This window comes from Peromyscus eremicus, unplaced genomic scaffold (assembly GCF_949786415.1).
Source record: "Peromyscus eremicus unplaced genomic scaffold, PerEre_H2_v1 PerEre#2#chr22_unloc_1, whole genome shotgun sequence".
Taxonomy (NCBI): Eukaryota; Metazoa; Chordata; class Mammalia; order Rodentia; family Cricetidae; genus Peromyscus; species Peromyscus eremicus.
This window is the reverse complement of record NW_026734286.1, coordinates 7,435,346-7,450,281: the sequence shown is the minus strand read 5'-3', so window position 1 is coordinate 7,450,281 and position 14,936 is coordinate 7,435,346. Positions and strand designations below refer to the sequence as shown.

General features: G+C 40.5%; 1 protein-coding gene and 1 pseudogene across 1 annotated transcript in view; one reads left to right on the top strand and one right to left on the bottom strand.

The window, feature by feature from the left end:
• The window catches only part of LOC131900701 (zinc finger protein 260-like), a 409,697-nt gene that overhangs the window by 86,018 nt on the left and 308,743 nt on the right, over window positions 1–14,936 (bottom strand).
• On the top strand, window positions 2,097–13,932 carry LOC131900709 (zinc finger protein 431-like; annotated as a pseudogene).

The window sequence follows — 14,936 nt, the reverse complement described above, 5'->3', positions numbered from 1 at the left end:
AGGCCACGACCACTTATCAGTGAAAGGACCCTTTAATTTTCATTAAGATAAACTCTTCTTACCTTCTTCAAGGGTCATGTGCCCCACATTGGGCACCAGTTGTGGGGGTCCCTCAGCATGAGAATGAAAACCTAGTGTGGATTGATTTCGTCAGTCTAGATCAGACTTCAGGAAGACTACTACCAGATAGGGCATGGTCAGCATATTTAAAACACAGTAGAATTTTGGGAAAAGGTAACAATCAGTCCAATTCCAGGTGCACAATAAAGCTTAGGGTGTGATTACATAGACATTCCTTTAAGTGCATGTGACCATAAGAATGGGTTCTATAGCTAAAAGGCCTAGATCAAATGTGATCTCTGACCAAGAAAGCATAGATATCAGCAGGCCATAGAGTACATGTGACATCTCCCCTCAAATACTTAGTGGACTAGGGAAGGAAGACTCTGGGATAATTATTCTGGGGAATATTGGTGAGGTCCGCCTCTGTAGCAAAAGGTGTGTAAGGTCTACTGCATAGATAGCAAAAAGTTTACCAAGTCATTAACAAAATCCACTCTTAGTCTTCTGGATGCAATTCAATTCTTTGACTTGTATCTCCTCCATTGAGTGGACACATCTGGGTGATTAACTTCCTGGTTCTGTTACTGCTTCTCTGTGAGTACACAGACCTCTGTGTCCCCAACATCCATACATTCCATAATCAGCATTAGCACGTGACTCCACCTGCTGTTTCCCAAGGTCAGGTACAAATGAGTAGCCCTGGGAAACTAGATCACCTGAGCCAGAAATCACATAGTGACCCAGACTGAACCTGCCAGTCAAGTGTTCGTGTGGCTTTAAAGAATCCTCAGTGGAAAGCCTGCAGGCAGGACACAGGATAAATTCTTCCACAGAGCAGTGGAGCACAGCAGTAAAGCAGCTGGACAGGGATTCTTCATGCCATTGCCACTGCTGCTGGCTGCTGCTTCAGCACCATCACAGGTTCCAGACAGGGTGTCAAAAAGGGGACTGTGGACTTGGGGGCAAAGGCCAGGGTGCCATAGTCCCATGTGGACTCCAGGACAAAGACTGACACTAATGGTCCAAAAATTCTGGGGTGGCGGAGGCTGCATGTGCTTTGCCATTTGCTCTTTGAGACAGGGTCTCCCTTATAACCATGCTTGCCTAAATCTCACTGTGGTCTCCTGCAAACAGTGTCCTCAGTGCAGAATACAATTGTGTGCCACACATAGCTTCCGGTTATTTTATTAATAAATGTGCAGAGTTACTAGAAGTAAAGCATGGTGGTTTAGGCCTTTAATCTTAACACTCTGCAGCATAGGCAAACTTATCTTTTTTTTTTTTAGGCTAGTCTTCTGCATAGCATAGTAAGCTCTTGTTCAGCCAGGGCTACAGAGTGAGACCCTGATAAAGAAGATGAAGCAATAGAAGCATGATGTAAAACTACATATTCTTAATGCGGCTCACTTATTTTCACTGATGATGCAGAATGACAGAAAACCAAATCTGTAGACTCTTATGTCATGTGTGTAGTAAAATATGTTTAATTTATCCATCAGAATATTGAGACTCTCTAGTAAATATGGAGTAATAAGTAAAAAGCTCACTGATCCCATAGGGATGGGCTTTTTCTATAGAATAACTGTTTAAGAGAGTGCATATTAGTGCATAGTTTTTTTTTTTTTAAATCAAACTTTCTTCTTACAAAAATTAAAATTATAACACGTTTTTCACAGCTCGCCTGAGGTTTTCCTTAGCCTGGAAACTGGTTAAGTTTCCTTTGTCTTTTCATAGCAAAACCTGACTAATTCCCCAGAAAAGAGTCCTACTGAGTGCAGGAATAGTTCAGGGAAGACTTTGCAGTCCAGCCCCAAGTTCTGCTGCAATGCCAATCTCTGCAGGTCTGGGGCAGTTCTGTGCCTGGGGTGAAAGCCAGGACTGCCAATCATTGGGCTCCCTGACTTCACAGCACTCTGCCTAAAGAGAGCTGTTTAGATCACTCAGGCCTCAGTAGCCAATCAGAACCTCCAGATGGACTGTCAGTCAGAATGGGGAGGGCACTTCCTGTCCGCCACACTCTAGACTTGGCTGCTCGAGTTTCACGCAGGCTTTGGTGTCAGTGTGCTGGGTTGAGACCGGCCTCTGAGAGACGTGAGGAGAGCGGGTGAGCACGGAATCCGTCATGGTGAGTGAGGGGCCGCTATCCCCACGGGGAGGAGCCAGGGAAGCCGGAGTGGCGTCCCCCGCGGGACTGTGGACAAGGTGTCCGGTCGCGGTGGCCGGAGTGATTCGCTTTGGTCTTCTGAGGTCCTTGCAGCTCCCAGGCATAAGGGGGACCTGTGAGTGATTTAGCTCTGCTGTTTGCACCTGCGCATAGCATGGGGGTGCGTGAGCTTTTGTGTGAAAACTTTCATGGCACGGTGCAGGGCGCGCGCATGCGCTGTTTTTTCCCCTCGCCGGTTAAGGCAGATTTGCTAATATGCAGAGCCTTGGTCACTCTAGTGTCTTATGTAAGGGTGGTCCAGTCATGTGTGTCACTAAGGCCAGCTTTCTGGATATCTTGGCCTCGTGCTGTTACATTTAACTTTATATTTATTGTGTTTTTATTTCTAAGTTTGCTCTCATGTTCTGTTGATCTTTCCTGGATAATACAGTTCCCCCCCCCCCCCCCCATCCCGATAGTTTTATTTTTGTTTTTGTTTTTTTCTGTGCTGGAACTCACTCTGTAGACCAGGCTGGCCTCAAATTCTCAAGTGCTGGGTTTAAAGGTCTGTGCCGCCACCACCGCCCAGTTCAGTACAGTCTTTATTGCAGTTGCATTCAAAGTTAGAAGTCAGATGGTGTCACTGTGTGAACTATTTATTCAGTCATGTGCTGATCAATTTTTCTTTCATGACGACCTTTTCTCATGTGATTTCTGTTGTTGGTAGCATTAATTGTTAGACTTGTATTGGACTTTTGCTATGTTTATAGCTCAAATTCTGTATTGTCGTAACATAATGTTGACATAATAGACAAGATGATAGCAAACCACATGGTTGCTTTCTACTCAAGGTTAGTCCAGCTCCTGCTAAGGAAGCCCCTCCTCCATCAGGTACAGTTCCCAGTGGGATCCACATCTCTCCATGGTTAAATGTGCACCCTTACACCCTTTCCTTTAAAAGACTCTTTAGTTATGCTACCATGTATGTAGGAGGAGATGGTTCCTGTGGCCTAGGCAGGTAGGCCCCATACAGCTAAGGAACAGAGGAAAGAATTCCATGACCCCAACCAGAGACAGATGAATCCATCCATGTGTTTCACCAACTGACTGTAACTGTTGAAGCCAATTGTTGTCATCCAGGTCTTTCACTTTCTCCTCGTTCCCCAAACAAAGATTTTGCTTGGCCCCATTTTTATCCCAATTTTAGCCTGGTCTGGGCTGTGATCAGACAGATTTGTGACTCTCCATGTTTGCTGGACTGAATACTTCCAAGGTTTAATTTGTTAAAATAATTAAATCAGTGGTGGTGGTGTATGCATTTAACCCAGTACTTGGGAGGCAGAGGTCAGCCTGGTATGTAGAGCTAGTTATAGGGCAGCCTGGGCTACAAAGAGAAATCCTATCTGGAGAAAAAAAAAAAAGGTAAATAAAATGTAAAACTTTTGTAGCCTTGTTATTGCCTAGTTCGAATGCATATTCCAGATGGCCTCATCTACAGCAGTCACACTTCAGCACACCAGGAGACTGACTGCCTTCATTGTTTCCACCACACCCGATCCAAGGTTTCCCAGATTCTGTAAGGAAACAGGGTAGGGAGGGAAACAAGGGATAATGCTATGCACTCAGGGAAAAGATAGGGACATAAACCTGAGTTTGGAGGCCTTGAATTGTTCAATCTCTTCTTAGATGGGGTAGAGAAGGTTATATTAAGGAAGCCTCTAATCTAGCTAGGGGAGTTGTCTTCTGCTATTTGGAAGAAATATGTTTTCTTTTTGTTTCTCTCTCTGTCTCTTTTTCTCTATCCTCCTCTGTTCCTCTCTCTGTTTTCCTTAATAACTTTTAGTCTTTTCTTTTAGAGCTTTTTCTTAGGTTGTATTCCTGTTATAGTTTACATTTGATCAACACCCTAAGGATCCTATCTTTGAATGGTTGGCCCTAATTACTAGAAGTAATTGAGTAAATTAGGAGGTATGCCCTTGTGGGAGTCGGTGTGTCTTGTTTGTATAGGTGTGTCAGTGTGGGCTGACTTTGAGGTTTCTAAAGCCCAGTGCAAGGCACGTGTTCCTTTCTGCCTCTGTCTTAGGATGTAACACTTGGCTCCATCCCTGCCACTGTGATTCTACTTTTCAAGATGAGAATGGACTGACCCTCTGTCACTGTAATTAATCCCCAAATTAAAAGCCTTCCATTATAAGAATTGCCTTGGTTATAGTACTTCTTCACAGCAAGAGAAGAATCAGTAAGGCAGGTTGTGTAATATTTTGTTATATTATCTCTCTTTATTCTGTACATGTCCTGTATGGTGATACTTTATTTGTACTGAAATGTGATTTTATTTGTATGTTAATAAATAAAGTTGCCTGGGGGTCAGAGCTAATAGCAAGCCATAGCAGAAGCTGGACGGTGGTGGTGCACAGCTTTAATCCCAGCATTTGGGAGGCAGAGCTAGGCAGATGTCTGTGTGTTCAAGGTTACAGCCAGCATGGAGACACACGCCTTTAATTTCAATACCAACCGTAGAAGACCTGGAGATTTGTATAGATGGGCAGTGACGAGGAGGTCATGTGGTTGGGTTTACAACCAATGAGAAGGCAGAATAGAAAGTCAATAAAATGGACAAATACACAGGAAGTAGGTCTCTTGTGGAGAGGTAGGACAGCAGCGCCAGTGAAGGGTAAGGTTTTTAATTTCAGCTCTTAGCTATTGCTCTGACCTTTTGGCTTTTAACTCTGTATTTGGCTCTGTGTTTCTTATTTAACAAGACGGTTACATCTACAGTCCTGGGAAATCAAATAAGGCTAAATGAAAGAATAATGGGAAAGACATCATGCAAGTGGCAACCACGTGAAAAGTTTTATTATTAAAAGGGGGAAGGGAAGGTGGGAAGGAGAAGGGAAGAGAGAGAGACTGGAGGTGCGAACCTTGTCGGAATTGAGAGTTTTCTTTTAAAGTGGACTTTACGTAGGATGATGTTGTCAGGACACTGCATGGACCAGGGACAGGTCTGAATGCTAACAACTTTGTGTCTGAGTATGTAGTCAGTTTTGGAGACACTTCTGTGAAGTGCTTGTTGTGAGGTGTTCATCAGAGAAAACTGCTGGGACATGGGTTTAAGCCAATAGAAAGTCTTTATTATCTGTCTGCAAGTACACTGGATGTTCTAGATCCCAGTGTAGCCCTGATCCTTTTTCAGAATGAGCTTTTAAGCACAAAAACCGTGTTCTGGGTTGACATACTTCATTTAACAAGAAAAGCCAGAAGCAGAACTACAGTCTAAAAAGCAAGGTTAGTACATTTAGAGACTTCCTATAAATATGCACTTTGATGGATTAGATCTTGTTTTCCTTTTGACTGGTGGTAGTTTCTGTGTGCTGAGTTTTGCAGCCTAAATGGCATTTCCATCTTGGAGTCAGTTATGTTAATATCTGGGGGCCTTCTAAAGACTTGGGCCTTTTACATTCCCCCTGGACTTAGTGAATGAGTCAAATCATGGACTCGTCTGTTTTAGTTAAGATGCAGTCTCTGCCATTAATCTAATACAATGAGAATTAAAGGCCTAGTCAGAAATTTAAATTAGAGTTTTAAATGTCATCATGGTGTATTTTACCTTTGATAAATATATAGTGTTCTTATTCATCTCTTTTGATTGAGTTTTGTTTGAAGAGCTTCAGATACATTTTATATACTCATGAACATATTGAATGAACAATGAGGCCCCATTAGTTATTTATTTCCCCCTGTGAGCTAGGGATCAAAACCATGCACTTCCATGTGATAGTCAAATAATCTGCCACTGTGTCAGGTTTTATATGGAATTTTCTTCAGCCAGTCATGGTGACTCACAATTGTACTCTAAGCACTTGAAAAGCTGAGGCAGGAGGTCTCTAGCTTGAGGCCAGACCAGAGCACAGAATAAAACCCTGTTCCAAATGTGTGAAACAATTTCCTCATATAGGACCAAGATCTCTCCAGGACATATACTGTTCATATTCTACAATGTTTCCTTGAGAAATGAAATACCAAGTTTTCCTAGACCCATAGGAGACCAAGTGGTTATGCCTGTTACATGGTTAGCCTTTCCATTGGCAAGAGTTAAAATCTGTCACCTTCACTTTAGTTTTGCCCTTCAAGAAGGTACCCTATATCTCTGTATTATACTTTGATTTAATCAGTACATTTATTTAGCTGAGCATGAAGTCATCCTAGTATTTTGGCAGCAGATGCAGAAAGTTCAAGGCTAACCTGGAGGAGCTTTTGTGGAGGAATGTAGTCTCACCATATTTCTTTGTTTTGGTGAAAGTGAGCAGCCCCCTTCCTTTTAATGTAGCCACACCATCACCATCAGTAGAGACTTCATTTCTAAACAATGTAAGGTAAAATAGAAGCAATTGCTTTTCCCTGCTAATTCATTTTTCTTGCCTGGTATTTTTATGTTTACATTTTTGACAGATTGAATCAGGTTTTTGTACATGTCAAGCATTTGCTCTTGTGCTTAACTTTACCCACTTCATTACTTTTGAACTTTGGTAGAGAGGGTCATTTTTCAGACCAACAATGCTTGCAGTCATGAAATTAATAGTGATCTCCTGAATCACTGAATTGCAGGTGTGTAACATTGTCCCTACCTTTGTGTATGTTTTTACATTTTTATATTATTTTCAAATGTCTGAAAAAATATATACATATATACACACACACACATATATGTGTGTGTGTGTGTGTGTGTGTGTGTGTGTGTGTGTGTGTGTGTACCACTTGTCTTCCTGGCATTTACTGAAGGCAGAAGAGAGCATTGGATTCTCTTGATCTGGAGTTAGGAATAGTTGGTAACCTCTAGTCAGTGTTGAGAACTGGTCTAGGACCTCTTCAAAAGCAACAGGTGATTTTTTTTTTTTTTTTTTTTGAGACAAGATTTCTCTGTATAACAGTCCTAGCTGTACTGGAACTTGCTTTGTAGACCAGATTTGAACTCACAGAGATCCGCCTGCCTCTGCCTCCCAAGTGCTGGGATAAAGGTGGGCACCACCACAGCCGGGCACAACAGGTGCTGTTGACTCATCTTCATATATTCCCTCCCTTTTATAGTTTGTTTTATTGTTTTAGGATCAGTATTTACTTTACTAATGTTCTTGAGAACTCATTGATCTGTGAGTCAGTAACTTCTTAAAAAAGTGCTTTTCTTCCTGGGAATTATTAGTCTTACAGTTCAATAGGGGTCACTCCAGCTTTTATGATAGACAAGTATAGAATTAGAGTGAATGTTTAACTCTGTGGGGGAATTTTGAGTGAGGCCTGAGTGCTTTCTGTTTTTTTGTTAGAGACAGGGTCTCACTACATACCTTCTGCACAGGAATGGAAGGTGTCATCCTCTTTTTCTGTTTCCTTTTAAAATGTGTTTGTGACTGCATTTGATATTTACTGACCCATGTCATAGAATGTTTCAAGCACACAGAATTATGTAAATATATTCTCAATGAAGTGTACATTTACAATTCATTCAGTCTCACTGTTTCAATTATGAACATGCATGGGACATTTTAGGATGCAGTGACTTATAAGGATGTGCATGTGAACTTCACTCATGAAGAGTGGGCTTTGCTGGATCCTTCCCAGAAGAGTCTCTACAAAGATGTGATGCTGGAAACCTACTGGAACCTCACTATTGTAGGTAAGAATGTGAGGTTTCTGTCAGTTTTTAACTTAAGGGGACAAGCTTTTCTTGGAGATTGGTGCTCTTCTGTGATTTTGATATGAAAGGGGAAGAATCTGTTGAATAAATCAAGCATGATACTAAAATTAATGATAGTAATTTCAAGTGTGTCCAATTTTCAGTAATGTAGCATGAATCTTAAAAAGTTCTTATTAATAAGATCAAACCTGGACCAGGTATTGGGGTGAATTCTGGAAGATCAGAGAGACAGAACAAGCCACAGCTAACCTCACCAACTTCTCAGCTAATCTTGTTTCCTCAGACTGGATGCTTCTGTGTCCTCATCCCAATGGCTCTCAGCTGAACTGCTCAAAAGCCTGAAGCTTAACCAGCTAAAAGCTTAACCAGCCAAATGCTTCTAGTTTCTGGTCTTCACGCCTTATATATCTTTCCTTTCTACCATCACTCCCTGGGATTAAAGGCGTGTGTCACCATGCCTGGCTGTTTCCAATGTGCCTTGAACTCACAGAGATCCAGAAGGATTTCTACCTCTGAAATGCTAGGATTAAACGTGTGACTGCCACCATTTTCTAGCATTTGTATCTAGTGGCTGTTCTGTCTCTGACCCCAGATAAGTTTATTAGGGTGCACAGTATTTTGGGAAACACAATACCACCACACAGTAATATATCACATACATTTTCTGGTACTGTATTTTAGGTTACAAATGGGAAGACCATAATATTGAAGAACCTTGTCAGAGCTGTAGAAGAAATGGAAGGTAATTTTCATGTGCAAGCTGATATATTTGTATGACTGAAGAAATCTTAATATACCCTGAACTTTTAATGAAAAGCAACAGTATAATAAGCGCAGCTTTGTACTGTTTATTAAATTCACACACACCATGTACTTCATTGTCAGGTAGCTGATCACTTTTTGCAAAGCATTCCTTTAAGGACAAGACAAGGAAACAATGCCATAACAGATGTCACAGTTTTAATCATAGCCATGTATAAGGCACGTTGTAGAACTATCCATCCACTTACTGTCATGCCATTCAATTATCATATAAGGTGTACACATTGATGAGGGGATTAATGTATGTCTAAGACCTTTTATAAGCAAAGCTGTCATATTAAAGCTAGTGTTCCTCATTTTCTTGTAGTGAGTGACTTAGCATAGTTTAGTGAGAGGAGCACTTTATAAGCAACTAGGAGGTTGTCTTGATGTAGCAACATGAATCCCTATTTGCGCATCTGTATGACACACAAAACGTTTGACTATGTGAATGCAATATGAAAACTCTTTATTTGTTATCTTCCTTTACCAGGGATGTCATCTGTCACTCTGGATACAAGCCATGTGAGCATAAGGGACATAGAAAGAAGCATTGTAGTTCTGTCTCTCTCAGAACAAGTGGAAGATACGTGGTAGTCCCCACTATGAGAAGACATGATGACTGTGATACAAGTTTACAGTTAATTGGTTTTCCAACTTCAGTGGGAATTCATCAAGAAACTCTCATTGGAGAAAAACCTTATGAGTACCAGGTATATGGAAATTCAACTCTCTCTTCTGGTTCACTGTGCACATGTAGTGTGGCTCACAGTGTAAGAAAACGTTGTGAATGCAATCAGTGTGGTCAGACCCTGAGTTCTTCAAGTTCTCTTCAAAGATGTGAAAAAGCTCATGTGGGAAAAGAAAATAGTAAGTGTGAGTCATCTACTAAAGGCGTTAGTCATTACAGGCATCTTCAAACACACCAAACACCCAATAATGAAGAGGCTCTCTATGAATGTAATCAACATGATAAAGCCTTTATATCTGATTGCTGTTTAAAAGTACACCAAAGAACTCATTCAGAAGGAATACCCTCTGAGTATGATCAAAATTATAAAGTTTTTGCATGTCCAAATCTTCTTCAAGTAGATAAAATTCAAACTAGAGAGAAAAGGTATGGATATGATCAATGTGATAAAGCCTTTGAATGTCCCACTTATCTTCAAATACATAATAGAAGTTATACTGGAGAGAAAGCCTATGAATGTAATCAGTGTGGCAAAGCCTTTGCTTATAACAGTCATTTTCTTATTCATCTAAAAAGTCATACTGGAGAGAAACCTTATAAATGTAATCAGTGTGGTAAAGCATTTGCACATAAGAGCTATCTTCGAAGTCATGAGAGAATTCATACTGGAGAGAAACCCTATGAATGTAATCATTGTGGTAAAGCCTTTACATGGAAGAAGACTCTTCACTGTCATGAAAGAAGCCATACTGGAGAGAAACCCTATAAATGTAATGAATGTGGTAAAGCCTTTGCAAAGAAGACAAGTCTACACAGTCATGAAATAATTCATACTGGAGAGAAGCCCTATAAATGTAATCAGTGTGGTAAAGCCTTTGCACTGCAGAGTAGTCTTCACAATCATGAAAGAATTCATACTGGAGAGAAACTCTATGAATGTAATCAATGTGGTAAAGGTTTTGTCCAGAAGAGTAGTCTTCTCAGTCATGAAAGAAGTCACAATGGAGAGAAACCCTATGAATGTAATGAATGTGGTAAAGCATTTGTGCATAAGAGTTATCTTCGCAGTCATAAAAGAATTCATACAGGAGAGAAACCCTATGAATGTAATCATTGTGGTAAAGCCTTTGCACAGAAGAGAAGTCTTCACAATCATGAAATAATTCATACTGGAGAGAAACCCTATGAATGTAACCAATGTGGTAAAGCGTTTACACGGAAGAGTAGTCTTCTCAGTCATGAAAGAATTCATACTGGAGAGAAACCCTATGAATGTAATCAATGTGGTAAAGCCTTTGCACAGAAGAAGTATCTTCTCAGTCATAAAATAATTCATACTGGAGAGAAACCCTATAAATGTAATCAATGTGGTAAAGCCTTTGCACATAACAGTAATCTTCTTAGTCACAAAAGAATTCATACTGGACAGTACCACATGGATTTAATCAATGTGGTAGTTTCAGATGTGAGTTGCCATGTGGGTGCTGCAAGCTGAACTGTGTTTTCTACAAGCAGTACTTGTTAGAGTCCAGCTCCATAGGAGTTCAGATCCCAAAGAGGAGAACAGGCATCAGCAAAGGAAGGAGACTGCCATGATTTGAGGGTGAGTCAGGATAGCTGCTGCTGGACGCAAAACTCAGTTATGGCAATAAACACGAGTACAATGCAATATTTGAAGAATCCAGGGAATGTTGTGGCTCAGGGTAAAGCCCCTGTGTACAAAAGCCTATGTTTTTTTCTAGAGGTAATTCAAAAGGAAGAACTCTGCTTTCTGGAGTACACAGAAGGTGTGGAAAGGCCACATTGGACTGAAGAATGTAGATCATCAAGGGACAGACTAGGTAAACTTTTGTCATTGGGAAATGTCCTGAGTGTGCCTGCTGGAGGCCCCAATATCAAATTTTATCTAATTCTCTGTCAGCATCAAGACCCCCCCCAAAGTAAGATTACACAATGCTTTATTTTAAATTTTTTAAATGGTAATGAGAATGAGTAATAGTTGCAGAGAGACATTGTAGAGTACAAAAAACTCCTGAATTAAATCAGTTTTTATATTTTTTTATTTTAAAGATATGTTCACCTCAGAATGGAAACTGGGATGTATGTTGAGTTGGGGAAGAGATTTTGCTTATGTTTTCACTGTAGAAGTTACTATTCAGATTGATATATTGAGGTTGATAAAAGTTACATTTGAACAAGAGGGATCTGCTAAATGAAAGATGATATTTCATTAGACAATTCAGCCATTCAAGCTAAACTAACTTATAAAGAGTAATAAATACCTTTTATTTAATCAGGCAAGAAAAAATAAAAATAAAAAATAATATTTTTCAATGATAATTTACCCAAGGCACACATGCCTTACTGGCATGAAATGAAACATAGGTTGTCTTATACCACATGTGTTACTTCTGTGTTACAATGTTAGAGTGTAGATTGTCATGTCGCCTACAGCATTTTGGACATGAGCTTTTGAGTTGTCTTAAATAAAAAGAATATTTCTTTTGTATTGTTTGCTGTTAAAATCACAGTGAAGAGATTTAAAATTTTGGAAGTAAATTCAAAGGGTTACTATAATTGAAACTTGTTTTCTAAATCTCTTAAGAGTTGGAGTGATTTGGAGCTAAGATAAGATATTTGAGCAGAGTAGTGGTAGCCTATGCTTTCATCCCTGCAGAGACAGTCACATGTCTATAACTTGTTTTCTAAATTCTAACCATGGTGGGTCACACCTTTAATCCCACTACCCAGGGACAAAACTCATACCACTCCTAACTGGTATGTATGCACACTAGAGAAATCAGATACCGTATTTATAGGACATTGTAATAAACCCTCTACAGAATTACTAGAAAGGCAGCTAATAACCAATGGGACAGGAGCAAAGATGTAGATGAATTTCTAAATGGTCTTATTAGATTAAAAAACACGGAGCCAAGTATAGGGGTGAAAGCCTTAAAGAGATCAGGAAAATAGGGAAAGCCACCAGCCAACCTTACCTCACCAACTCTGCAGCTTCCAAATGCGAGTTACTTCCTGTCTACCCATGTCTGTATGCCTTGCTGTTCTGCCATCTGCTTTGCTCTCTCTGTTCAGCTATATCACTTCCTCTTCCTGCTCAGCTCTGTCACTTCCTGTCTGTCCGTACAGACTTCCAGACTTCCATGGTTAACTAGTTTTGGAATTTAAGATGTGTGCCACTACACCTGGCTTTGTTTCCAGTGTGGCCTTGAACACAGAGATCCTGCCTGCCAAATGATAGGATTAAGGGCGTGTGCTGCTGTTGTCCAACTTCTTTGTTTACTTAAAACAGCTTGCTATTTCCTCTGATCTCCAGGCAAGCTTTATTAAAGAACAAATAAAATATCACCACATTTCAGCACAAATAAAATATCGCTACATTTCAGCACAATTAAAATATAACCACACAGAGTTTTTGCAGCTGCCGTTAACCTCTTCTCTGTGCATGCAACTGTGACCATTATTGAAACAGATGATACCCTAATTATGGATATCATGTTTATTGGTAAATGGAAACTAGGAACTCTTCATAAAGCAAAAAGGAGTCTATCTACGTTTGCCTTTTGGATTTTATTGCAAATGCTTTCCATATAAGGAGAATAAATATCCTCTCTTTGAGAAACAAATCTGGACATTTTATGAGACATGGAGAAACTGATAGTAAATGGCATCTATCATATGGTCATCTGGGTACACCTTACAATGATGGATTGAATCTCTTCAAAGTCAGAGTCCTCGGAATGGAAGGAAAGGTATTACAGTGGAACTGGTACATATCAGAATTCCTTAGTGACTGGGATATGGTTAGCACTGAAGAAATAGTTCAGTTGCTTAAAGTGCTCACTCCTCCTCCAAGAGAGGCAACTATTGAACTGCAGAATGGTCAAATCCTCTGCTAAGGCATGGTTTACTGATGGCTCATCAACCATTGATGGATCCCAAACTAATGGAAAGTGTCAACCTCTAGACTTGAGATGGAATGGCCAAGTTTGAGGAAGAAGATACCACAAAATCATTAAACCACAATTGGCTATAAGACAGACAGCTAAAGGAGGCCAAGGGAACATCTGCAGTTCGTGGGGCCTGTGCAGTGGCATAGCTATACGGCAATCTAAATGGAAAAGCACTCACTGGCAGGTGAATGGGAGGCATGAATGGAAATGGCAGCACCCGGCAAAACTTAGCAAAGACATGAAATTTATGTATTTCATAAGAGTAAGACAGAGAAAAATGTCTGAAAATAATGAAATAATGGGCAAATTGGTATCGTGTTTAAGTGTACAATATTAAAATTTGCTGTGGAACACATTCAGAAAATCAGTAAAAATGATAGATTATACACTTAAAAAAGGAGAAAGTTTACCCTAATACTGAAAAATAAGGAAAATGTAGAACCAAATATACCAGGAAATCCTTATTATTGAGGTTTTTGGGGGTCTAGGCCCTCAAAAGCCCACTCCCAGGTCTGGGAAGAATCTATGACCAGCTGATAATCTCATCTTTGATGATATTAAATGAATCTATGCACACAAAACTCTTTAGTCCATTAATTTTATTTTCCTGATTGAAGATTCTATCTACACAGCTTCAGTTCTTTTCTTACACTTAGCTCCTCTCTGTCCCTTCTCCTCCCACCCTGTCCTTGTTCTCATTAAGCTCCTTTGCCTCATCCTCATCTTCGTTTCTCTTTATCGTGATTCCTGCCCATTCTTCTCCCTGGAACGGGTCCCTCACCTGCCAGCAGCCTGACTCTGACAGTACCATGCAATGCTTCCAGATCCTTTGAAAGGGTATACGGCACTGGTGGCTGGAGCTGGTTACCATGGCAGTGCTGGTTTTAGAGCTTTATTGGGGGGGGGGAGCGCCAGAGAGAGGTGCAGAGAGTGTGGGGGTGCACGTCCGGCTTTTAGGCTGGGACGCAGTCGCCTGCTGACGACATAAAAAGGCGCCAGACCCCTGAGCTGCACATATACAGAATCCGTACATTCCAGACTTTTGCTTATAAAACAGGAAGTAGATGGGAATAGGGACTGACTTGGAGGGCGTTCGGTTGGCTCTTGGGGGGAATAGGGAAGGGGGTGTCTTCCGAGGTAGACAGGTGTTGTTGGATGATGGGCTATCCGTCCTGGAGCCGTGTATCTTTCTTGGCTTGGCACTCTGGTTGCTTTTGTATCTGAGAGGATGCTGGTAAGGCAGGAAAAGCCTGAAGTAGATCTGACCTGTCCAGATGGATTTAAGCTGGTTTATGGAACTTGGGAAAAATTTGAACATGTTAAGAAGCAGCCATGAGAAGATTAGTGACCATAAGTGGTGTTTAGTACTTTGCTTATGTTGGTTAGTGTTAATGGGAGAGACAGAGAGATTGGAACATGTTAAGCTTTATCAGAGACAGATTATTTTAAGGCACCTGTTTCCTTTACTAGTTTGGTATCCAGGAGACAGGTGATCAATTGTTAAAAGCATTTCACAGTAATAGATGTTTTTATTGAAGTCTGTTTTTGTAGCGCCCAGATTAAAGTCTGTTTGGG